We start from the raw sequence: 12,399 nt of genomic DNA, 5'->3' as shown, positions 1-12,399 counted from the left end.
ATTAGTTACTTTGTAATATAAATTGCTATCTGTATTTCCTTTAGTAAAACCAATCTTTAAAAGATACTTATCCAATCTTGCATACCAAGCTCTTGGGGCTTGTTTCAATCCATACAGGGCTCTTCTTAATCTGCAAACCATATTATTGTCATCTGTCAAAGAAAATCCATCAGGTTGTTCAATATAAACTTCCTCTTCAAGATCTCCATTCAAAAATGCACATTTAATATCCATTTGATAAACTTTGTAATCCTTGTGAGCTGCAAAAGCCAAGAATAATCTAACTGCCTCAATTCTAGCTACCGGTGCAAAGGTTTCATTGTAATCAACTCCTTCTTTCTGAGAATATCCCTTACACACTAGTCTTTCTTTATTTTTGATAACCTTACCATCTTCATTAAGTTTGTTTCTAAATACCCATTTGGTTCCAATTACATTTTTATCTTTAGGCCGGGGAACTAATGTCCAAGTATTATTTTTCTCAATTTGTCCTAATTCTTCTTCCATAGCTTTAATCCAAAATTTATCATCACATGCCTCATTTATAGATAATGGTTCAATTTGAGAAATAAGACATACCTCTTCATTTGCCAATCTTCTTCTTGTCATAACTCCTTTAAATTTGTTTCCAATTATCTGATCTTCAAAATGATTCAGTCTTACATACTGAGGTGTCTTAGTCTGTTGTTGTTCTTCAATTACTGTGGAATCCTTTGATGATACCAAAGTAACTGGATCATCATTCTGTACCGGTGGATTCATTGTAGGTTCATTTGTTTCCGATTCAGAGTCCATATACCTTGAAGTTCCTCTGAATTGTTCATCAATCTTTACATTTGTACTCTCAATAATTTTCTATAATCTTTTATTAAAACATCTATATGCCTTGCTCTTAGATGAATAACCAAGAAATATTCCTTCATCACTTCTAGGATCAAATTTGACAATATACTCATCAATCTAATATAACATTTACTTCCAAAAATTCTGAAATACTTAAGAGTAGGAATATTACCAAACCATAGTTCATGAGGGGTCTTACCGGTTTCACCTTTGATGTGAACTTTGTTGAATGTATAGACAGTAGTGCTTATTGCCTCTCTCTAGTACACATGTGGTAGATTTGCTTCTGATAATATACTTCTTGCTGCATCCAAGATAGTTTTGTTTTTCCTTTCAACAACTCCATTCTGCTGTGGTGTCCGAGGTGCTGATAACTGTCTTTTGATTCCATTCACTTCATATAATGTATTAAAATCTTTAGATGTGAATTCTCCTCCTTGATCTAATCTTAAACATTTGATTTTCTTACCGATTTCATTTTCAACCATTGCTTTGAATAGTTTGAACTTCCCAAGTGCTTCTGATTTTTCTCTGAGAAAAGTAACCCAACACATTCTAGAATAATCATCAATAATTAGCATGAAATATCTATCACCTTGTAAGCTTTTAGTTCTAGTTGGACCACATAAATCAGTGTGAATTAAATCAAGAGCATTATTGGATTTTTCTGGAATACTCTTGAAACTAGCTCTAACTTGTTTTCCAAATTGACATTCCTTGCAAATTGTATTCTGAGGTTTCACAATTTTACGTAGATCTCTAATTGCCTTAGAAATACTGATTTTTATCATGCAATCAAAATTTACATGACATAGTCTTTTATGCCATAACCAACTTTCATTTATATGTGCAATTAAGCATGCCTTTTCATTGTTATTCAAATGAAAGATATTACCTCTAGTCTGATTACCGGTTGTAATTTCCAAACCAGTTCTATTCATGATTTTGCATTTTCCATTTTTAAATTGTAACTGAAAACCTTTCTCAACTAATTGACCAACACTTAAAATATTATGCTTTAATCCTTCAACATAGTAGACATTGTCAGTGTTATGTTTACCATCAAGAGAAATTAAACCCTTACCTTTGATTGAACAGGCTTTTTCATCTCCAAATCTTACTAAACATCCACTATATTCTTGAAAGTTCAAGAATTCACCTTTGTCTCCAGTCATATGATGTGAGCATCCTGAGTCAATAATCCATTCATCCTTTGATTCAACTTTAGCTGCTAGGGCTTGTTCTACCGGTTGAGCAGTAGGTGCCGGTTGATCTTCTGTTATAACAACAAAAGCCCATCCATTGTCTGCTAGATCCTCATCAGAATCATCAGTCACACCTTCATCAGCAATGTAACAAGATTTATCTTTGTTTTTCTTAAATCTGTATCTTTGATATTCAGGATTAGGCTTGTATGTTCTTCTAGCTTCTTCTCTTAGTCTAGCATGTCTATCAGGGCATCTTGAAGCCATATGACCAATCTTTTTGCAATTAAAACATTTAAAAGGTGCTTTACCTTCATACTTACTTCCAATTGGACCTTTTGGCATTTTCCTTGCAAATAGTGCTTCAAGTTCTTCAAGCTCTTCATTTTCCTTCCTGGTTTCTTCAAGTTCTCTTGCATAAAAGGCTCTCCAATCTGATTTGTTAAAAGATGCAATAGATGATGTTGATGCTTTGAAGGCCAAATCAGTCTTAATAGTAGCAACAGGACCAAATTCCTCAATTTCAAGAGCTGAAAGTTTTCCAATCAATGTATCCCTAGTTACTAATGTATTAGGCATTGTTCTCAACTCATTTATAGCAGTAACCTTCATTTTATATGCCGGTGGCAAACCTCTTAAGATTTTTGAAACAATCTCATCCTCACTCAAGGTTCCTCCACAACACTTGATACCCAAAACATTTTCATTTACTCTTTCCATAAAAGCAGAAATCCTTTCATCTTCTTCCATTTTTAGATGTTCATACCTGACTCGGAAGCTTTCAAATTTTGCAATTTTGATTGTGGAATCTCCTTCATTCAGTGTTTCCAAATGATCCCAAATAGCTTTAGCAGTAGACCTATCTGATAATCCCATGATTTGTTGATCTAATAATGCGCTCAAGAGTGCTTCTCTTGCTTTGCAATCATTTTCTTCATCTTTGGCTAGGGTAGTTGGAGCATTCTGACTAGCTACAGTAGTAGTATAACCATTCTTAGTAACTTCCCAGATGTCTTTACCAATGCAATTCAAATGTGTCTCCATTCTGATCTTCCATATCCCATAGTTGGTTCCATCAAGTTTAGGACTGTCCTTCCTGAAATAATTAGTAGACATTGGATCTCCTCAAGTTGTTAAACTTCTGCAAAAAGAGGACTAAGCTCTGATACCAATTGTTAGGTTTGGGAGACAACTGAGAGGGGGGGGTGAATCAGCTATCTAATAAATTCAAACCAAAAACTTATTAACTGACTTAATGCTTAATACCGGTGAATTAGTTAAGTATACCGGTAGACAGTGTTAACAGTAAATTGCTATACCGGTAAGAATTAATGCATGAAACATAAACACAAAGTCATCCACAACACATGACACCAATATTTGTATGTGGAAACCCTATAAGGGGAAAAACCATGGTGGGAAACCTTACCCACAATCAGATGATACTACTGCAGATAGTAAGTGTACAAAAAGGGGTCTGCACATGCAGAAAGGCCAACAGCCTAGAGCTCACTACTCAATCACAAATGGGAGTCACACTGGCTATAGTTGGATGGTTAAATCAAATAAGAATGTACTACACAAAATTGCATCTGCATATGCTGGATTCAATACCAGTGTAATGCTGATATGCTTCTACAAAAACCTAACTTCACCTTCAAATGATGTCTTCGTGTATGCCTCTGCTTGATCTTGCATATACCTTCACTTAAATCCTTTTTGCATTCCACACTTGATCTTACAAATAAGATCTTACATTTATACCATACCCTAAGACCAATTTTAGAAGGTTGGCTCTATAAGATATTACAATAAAAACATTTTACAAATAATATAATATCCGATGCAATAACCGATTAAACATGTCGGCTTAATGCATTTACAACAATAATAAATCATCTCCATAGCGTGCCATGCTGATCTTGAAAAGATAAACCTGTCGGTGTAACCCTAGATAACCTGGACCTATTTGCCAGTAAAAGCAAATATGCAAATATGAATATACCAATGATTATTACTTCAAAATAAAGTGTCCACATGATGTCTTCGACATTACCAAGTGTCTTCCATGTCATTCCAGGTACTGGTGAACATTTTATCCTATCGGTTAACCATATACCAGTAACTGTTGCACAGATTACTGCTTGTCGATGAATGTTGTTGGATCTCCAAAGTAGGTGTATTCAGTAGGTGTTGACATCAATGACAAAACCATACCAAAATACCAACATAGGGTTTTGGTTCTAGAGCCGACCCCTAGTATCTTGTGGTCTGACTTGAATCTCCTCTGCTATCAGTGCCTTCTCCACGGCAACCCGAAGGCTCCTTGGAGCGGACATCCTCACTGGTCCTACTATTCCAGCATTCAGCCCTCTGATGAAATGGTTAATGAGAAGTTTCTCATCCTTTAGATAGTCCACATATGGCAAGAGCTCAAAGCATTTTCTCTTGTATTGGGTCACTGACAGACCCTTTGGCTGGAGGTCATGAAACTCATCTATCCTACGCTGTCTGTAATGTTCTGACAATTACCTCTCCCTGAACCTCTCTGTAAATATCTCCCATGTGAGAGTATTAGGAACTAAACCACACTTGTATTCCTCCTGTCTCCACCATGTGGAGATCGTTCCTCTCAACAGATGGACTGCTACATGTGCCTTTAGATTGCTCTCATAAGAGCGCAATGCAAAGCACTTATCAAGGCTAAATAGCCAAGCCTCAGCTTCTACCCCGTTGGTAGATCCCCCAAAAGATGGTGGCTAGAGGCGCATAACCTCCTTGATAAGATCTCCTGGATCCCGACGTGATCTCTCATAATATACTAGCTCTGCCACTGGAGGTGGTCCTAGTAGGTGTACAGACTCTGGCTCATTCCCATCCTAACTCTCTACGGGAATAGGAGGTGGACTTCTGCTCCGTTCCCTATCTATCGATCTATGACTCCCTGAGTTCTGATTTTCAACATGATGATCCCTGGCTGGGAATCTATCCTGGACTATACCAATTAGGTTCTGGAGTGCTTCTAATATGTTTCGGTTTGGGTCAACAGGTTGTTCAAGAGGAGCCTCTGGGTTCACTTCCAGAACCGATTCCTCCCTATCTACCTCTTCGCGTACCATGCGTACATGCCTAGGACCCCTCTCGCACTTGTGAGCTTGTCGCGTAGTCGGAGGCATCCTTAAGAGAAAATAAAATAAAAATAAATTAAATTAAATAACTAACTCCTTTGAAAATAATATTTAATTAAATAAATTTAAATATCCTAGAAAATTAATAAAATTAATTTAATTAAATAATTAAAGCGAAACGTAATGGACAAAGGTTCCTAGTGTTGGAAACCTTGCTCTGATACCAAAATGTCATGCCCAACTTTTGGGCACGAACACGATAATTTTTTTTTTTAAATTCGCAACTTAAAACATTTAAATTTTTGCAAATATGAAATGCTCTAGAAAGTTTTCGTCTTAACTACGTTTGGGTTAACTTAAACCACTAACTCAAGTAGATGAAAATAATTTAAAATTAAATGCGGATTACTAAATGAACAAATTTATTATCTCATCAAATTTAGTCAATAGTTCAATTAAATCAAAAACTCTCTTAAATAATTCACAAAGATAATGTGGATCACTAACAACCATTAATTACTTTTAGGAACCAATTAATTTAGTCCTAGCACTTAGATTCATTAATGTCTATATTTTTATTATATTATTTAATTAAAATGTGTCTAGACTAAATCGACGAGACGGGTAATTACATACATAAAGAATATTTTCCTATATAGTTTAATCTCATCAATTACCCAATTTTAGGTGGACTATAAATATCTCTTTTATAATCAAAATAACTTAGAATAGTTTTTCTTTTATAAGTTCCTAAGTATTTAATCTCAAATTTAATTACAATTTTAAAAAGAAAACAAATGTCATAATAAATTATGTCCATATGTTTATTTAAATAAACATATATAATTTATGACCACTTAATAAAATATTTAACCTACAATTATCCATTCCTATTCTTAAACTCTATTTAAGCCTATATATATATATATATATATATATATATATATATATATATATATATATATATATATAATTATAATGCCCTACATTTTAAAAGAAAACCTCTTCTTTCTTTTTACTACCCTATCCCTACCCGGGCTACGGTTTTATTCTTTTTTTATTTTCTTGTATTATGCAGGGGGGCGAATTGAAAGCATGGTGGAGCAGCGGCCATGGCAATGTGGTGGGGGTTTTGTTACAAGCGGCAGCGGTTCCCGGGGATGCCGCTCACTGTGGGTTTCCACAATGGCTGCAATCACTGTGGCCGCCCACAGTGGCGGCACTCAGGCCATCCACTATGGGAAGCCACAGTGGTGGCAACCACTGTGGTTGCCCACAGTGGCGGTCCTTGGGTCGTCCACTGTAGGACGCTGTAGTGGCGTCGTCCACTGTGGTCGCCCACAGTGGAGGCTCCCCGTCCGCGCCGATCACTATGCCAAACACAGTGGTTCGGCCCTGGTTCAGCCCCGAAACCCTATGCGATGGTTTTTTTTATTATTATTTATATATTTTTTTTGTTTTAATAAAATATAATATATATATATGTGTGTGTATTTATATATATAAACATATTATATATATATATATATATATATATATATATTTATATATATAAATATAATGTATATACAAATGTATTTTAAATATGATTATAAGTATATATTTTCATACATTTGATGCATAAGGAAAATTAGAGCTAACATTACTATGCATTTAATATATATATATATATATATATATATATATATATATATATATATATATATATATATATATATAACTTTTAAAACTGATTTATTACAATATTTTGAATTAAACCCATGTAATTTTTTTTTTAAAATACCTTGTTGCTAAATCATAGATGTACTATTTTAACCTTAGATTTCTTTTCTGCATAAAGTAAATGACAGAATTAAATAATTTTATACAACAACTATAAAAAAATATTTCTATTTAAACTAGTTAGACTATCTAACTTAGATTTTAATTTCTGCGAATAAATGAAAGGAATAATGACAGAGTTTTAATATACTATATTTGCATTTCCATAAATAGGACTAAATATTTTATTTCAAGCTTTCTATCATTCATGCTTTTCTAATAATTTCTTTTCCAATGTTTCAAATGCATAAGAAAATAAATGAACCCTTATTTACAAAACAACATGCATGCAACAAATAATATTTTAGAAACTATAGGAACTTAATCCAAGATAAAACTTTCATTTTTGCAACAAAATAATGGTTAATAAAAAAAACAATATATCTCCTCAAAGTATATTTAAAATACATTCCAAGTAACCTTACAAATGGATTTCTTATTTCAAATAATGAGGACTTTAAATAACAATGGATAAATTTCCTTTCCAAAGTAATTATTATATATAGTTTCCCTTTTACATTGCTGCAACTTAAAATATAAGCTATTCCATTTCCCTTTCTTTTTTCTGCAAACACACAAATCCTGCAACTTCTACTGGTTCTTTTCTTTTCTTCCAACAACCTGCAAATGAATCAAAAGCTATGACCATAGAGTGCTCACCTCTCAGCCTAGGCTAACTAGTAGCCACCCCTGAGCTTGGAGAACCAAGCCCTAGAAAGGTAACACACATGCAACACAACAAAGAAGGGGAAACAATCACAAACATATTCCCAACCAAGACTACACTGCACCACACAATGTGATGACTATACACGGGTGGTAGTGGACCAAATACCTTGAGGAGACTCCAAGTATAGTAAAGCTCAAGGCCACCTCATGGAAAACAATGATAAATCATAAGTATAACAACCCCACAACCTTATGCCCCCCAAGGCATTCATGCCTTATTTCCCTCCTTATGACCCCCAAATGCATGAACAAGCCATATAGCAAGGGTTACATAGGAATCCCTTGAGATCACTCTCTTAACGAGAGCCTCTCACTCGAGGGATGTCAAACTTCTACCACCCACAAGACCATCCTATCTCCCAAGAGTAGGAGGTCTTGGTTACTCTGAAAACACAGAAAATACACAAGAGTAAAATGTAGAACACAAAATAAATTTTCATAGGGGAAAATACAAGAAACAAGCCTTTTCCATACAAGCAATTCCTTTCAACATAACATGCAATATACAAAATAATACAGGAGAAATTTAACCAACCTCCACCTGCCCAAAGGAATGCTAGATTAGTTGACGATGAGCAGCCCAAATCCACAATCCCTTGCTTCTCTACACTTAGCCAAATTCCTAAAAACCAAATCTATCTTTTCTTTCAAAAATTCATGTCTCCAAAAATGGAGAGTGGGTGATTACCCGCAAAATCTCTCATTCTTGCCTAAAAAGGCCTCAGTGAGAGTTCTCACAGGTTTCTAAAATTTAAAAAGAAAAAGTCAGAAAAAGATCCAAAAGGATCTCTCATCAAAAAGGAAAGTTAACAACTTAGGTGATGCCTTCTAATTTTCCACTTTCGCTCAACTTAGGAAACCCACTTTTTAGGGTGTCTAAATGGTCACAAGGGAGTTGAAACATGCCTAAAAGTACTCCTAACCCTTAGGTATCCATTTAACCCCTTTTAAACCCCTTTGAAATTAATTTTTGGGTCAAACTTAAGTTGACCACCCCAAAGATTCTCTTCCCAAGGCAATTATGGAATCACATTAAATTAATTGAAAAAGCTATGGTTAAACAACTCCCTCCAAGAGACAATTTAAAAAAACCAAAACATAAATCAACACATGTGTCAAGTGACACAATAAAAATACTTTTACAAAATTATACATGAAATCTTGTCTCTTGTTGGATTTATACAAATAAATAAATTCAATCTAACACACATGCAACATCCACTTTTACAAATAAAATACTATACAAACAGGGTGTTGTCTCTCCAAATAGACAAACCCTGGTTTTACGAACGTACATAGGTCTAGGTTTGGTTCTCCATAATATTTCCATGGTCACATGGATAATTTTCCTGTGCATCTCAATTACACATTAGTAATTTCAAATAATCTCATATAATATAAAATACATGAATAAGAATACACATCAAACACTCTGCATACAATATACACTTAAACAAATCAATATATCTTATATCCAAATAAATCCACATAAGAAATTATCATAATTCTCATAATTTTGATCCACACATAAAACATGCATCCTATTTCTACAATCATAGTAAAGTCCTGCAAATCCAATAATGCCATATATCATCTCAAATTCATCCTATTCTAGAATCATGTAGAGTTCTATATTATAAAGCATATAAATGAAGCATCAACATTTAGCAATGTTATCCAAATCATGGAATCATATAAGTTCTAAATCCATAATGCATAAAAATAAAGCATCCATAATAGTCTCAACATAAAAATCACTGAAATGCTAGACTGAGTCGGGGTAGGGCCTCACAGATCTCAATACTTTAGCAACAATCTCAAATTCTCCTAATACTCCACTGGCACATCTTATTCCACACACAAGCTCATTCACTTTCTACATAAAAAAAGTAATGTTCTCATATTCAAGTTCTCATATTTTCCCTTCAAGATTTTCAACTTATCAATCTTTACATGATTATCACCTCCATGCAAGGTCTCCAATTTTGTCCAGATTTCATGTGCAGTCTCTATGTCCACCACATTAGTCATCTCAAAATTTGATAAGGCACTTAGTAATGCTTCCTTAGCTCTAATATTGAATGATGCTTCATTTATCTCATCCAAAGTAGTTGGACCATTCTGAGGAACATTATATACATTCTTAGTAATCTTCTAGTACTCTTCTACAATGCATCTCAAATGACATTGCATCCAGCTTTTCCAAAGAGTGTAGTTCATTCCATCAAATTTCAGACTATCCGTCTTGAAAGAAAAGGTTGTGATCCCAAATCTCCTCAAGCGGTCAAGCTTCTTTTAGAGTATCTAGCTCTTATACCAATTGTTGGCAACAATGCAGCAAACTAAGAGGGGGGTGAATTAGTTTGCTCAAAAACTTACTGCAACTTAAACCACAAATTAGATATGATAATTAATAGTTAAAGAATGAAACAACACCATATCAATAACACATATAGCACCAATTTTTTTGATGTGGAAAACCCGGTTAAGAGAAAAACCATAGTGGGAACCTACCCACAATGAGATAATACCCTGTTAGGAGTAAATGAAATATTACAATAGGGAATGCACATGCATTCCAGCACACTACCTAGAGCTCACTGCTCAAACAACAAACCCAGAAAGGCTACAACCCTTAGGAAAGACTCACTACCTTACAGGAAGTCTCACTGACTTACAAAAGCATTTGAGCAACAATCTAGATTACATGAACTATGAAAATAGCATCTCCATATGCCTGAGTATAGTTCCAATTAAGCTCACTATCAAATCTTCTCTACAACACACTCCTTCACATAACTTCACACAACTTCCCTTCTACTTAATGTTTGATACAATATTCGCACGTAGCATGATATCCCACAATGATTATTATATCCATTTATATAAGTCATCAACCTATATTTCAAGGTCAGCTAAAACCTCAACACAAATTATAAAATAATAACCTCACACATTATAACAATACATGCAGACCAAAAATATGTCGACTAAGACATATTCTGGACCCAGACAACCACTGCAAATATGCAACACCTCCAACAATTACGCCTCAATCATCCATAACACACTACAATCACTAAGAATATTGCACAAACATGAAGAACAACACTGAATAAAGAAAATCTTCAATAACGCACACAATAATCAATGCGGACCACCAATACACATAGAACATGATCTAGAAACATTCACAAACCATGTGAATTGCACCACAACAATCGTAACAACTCAAATTACTAGAATTGCCGTCATCTCTCTACTAGAACTCGAAAACACCAACATAATTGACCGTCAACCTAAAAGATTTGCTTGTGGATTTCCAAATCATGAACCAATCGAACTGAGGACACACATCAATGTCCAGAATAAATTCCACTAATCCACAACTAAAAATATAGCAATTTTGTAGCAATACGAAGCACAAACCAAAATACTGAATAACACGAACAACTAAATAACATCCTTAATATCGGATCTCATAACTCGATCAAAACAACATGTAGACCTCTGCAACTTCTATTGAATCAACTAGACATACATATCTCAAAACTCATTAAACCACATCAGCTCATCTGCAACACAAATCTCATCCAACCAAACTACAACACTAGAATACATAAAAGAATATGTTGACATCAATGACAACACACTATTCTAGCAATCTTCCCAATGGGATACTCCAAAGCATCTATAGCTACAACATTATCTTCCATAACTCCATTTGGCTTGATAGTTGAGCTATATGTTAATTGGAGAATAGTAGGAGTAGGCCTAATATTGGGAAGATTGAGGTGTTTCATGATGTCTTTGATCATCATGCATTGATAGCAACTCCTAGATCAATGAGGGCATTTTGTATTGCTATTCCATTTATGGTTACTGCAACTACTGGACTACCAAGGTCTGAATATTTGGGCATGATTACTTTGCCTAACTTTATATCAGCCAACTTACCCATCACATGAACTATTGTTGGGTCTTTCCTTTTTCTTCTTGGTTTCTTAAGACGTGCATCCCTAATAGCTTTACCATAAATCAGAACATCTTTAGTTGCTTGGAATAAGGGTATTTTGACACATACATGTTTGAGCTGATCCAAGAAATCAAATGTTGGTTTTGATATAATTCATGTTATGACTAGCCTTTATGGGAATGGGGATTCTGAATTTTTGGTTGGGCTTTGGCTAGGTTTTCTTGGTTGATTATTTTGGATAGGATCACTAAGTGAGGTAGAGATGACATCTACATGGTCCTCTTCTTCAATAGATAGTTATGTGATAACTATAGTAGTTGATTGCAATTTTTTCCTTGATCGAAGATGTATATCACTTATTCTTACAGCATATGCAGGATATTGGTTGAAGTTTACATAATAAACTTGTTGATGTTGTTGTTGTGGCTTTTTATTTGGATTAGGAGCAGGATGAGTCGGTATTTGAGTGGGTCGAGGTGTAGTAGCATTTGTGGTAGAAGGAAGCATAATGGTTGGTTGATAAGCTAGTTGATTAGGTTGGAGGTAACCAACTGACTGATTAGTCCATTGTTGTCCTCTCCACTATTATGGTTGTTGCCAATTTGTTGGTTATGGCTGCCAATTCCCTAGTGGTGGTTGCCACTGGGTTTGAGATTAGGCCAAGAATTTTACTGATAATTCCATTGTTGTGTTGCAT

Source organism: Cryptomeria japonica, chromosome 1, assembly GCF_030272615.1.
Source record: "Cryptomeria japonica chromosome 1, Sugi_1.0, whole genome shotgun sequence".
NCBI classification, from domain to species: domain Eukaryota; kingdom Viridiplantae; phylum Streptophyta; class Pinopsida; order Cupressales; family Cupressaceae; genus Cryptomeria; species Cryptomeria japonica.
The sequence above is the reverse complement of the archived record's forward strand: the minus strand, read 5'-3'. Positions refer to the sequence as shown.